This window comes from Electrophorus electricus, chromosome 19, assembly GCF_013358815.1.
Source record: "Electrophorus electricus isolate fEleEle1 chromosome 19, fEleEle1.pri, whole genome shotgun sequence".
NCBI lineage: Eukaryota > Metazoa > Chordata > Actinopteri > Gymnotiformes > Gymnotidae > Electrophorus > Electrophorus electricus.
The window spans coordinates 1,897,311-1,897,530 of record NC_049553.1 but is presented as its reverse complement, the minus strand read 5'-3'; positions in this window follow the sequence as shown (position 1 = coordinate 1,897,530).

The following is a 220-nucleotide window of genomic DNA, read 5'->3' as shown; positions in this document are numbered from 1 at the left end:
TAAGCTGGGAGGCACATGACCATTGAGTTACCCGGAACTGTTAACTCGGAGTTGGCATCATAAACCAACGATACAATTACTCAGTTATTAGAACAAGAAACAGACAACAAATATAAACTGCTTTAAATACAAAGATGTAGCAATGTAGTAAAAAATAAATAAATAAATAATGTAGATTAATATTTCTTAAATTGTATATCAAGATATAGAGAACAGTCTG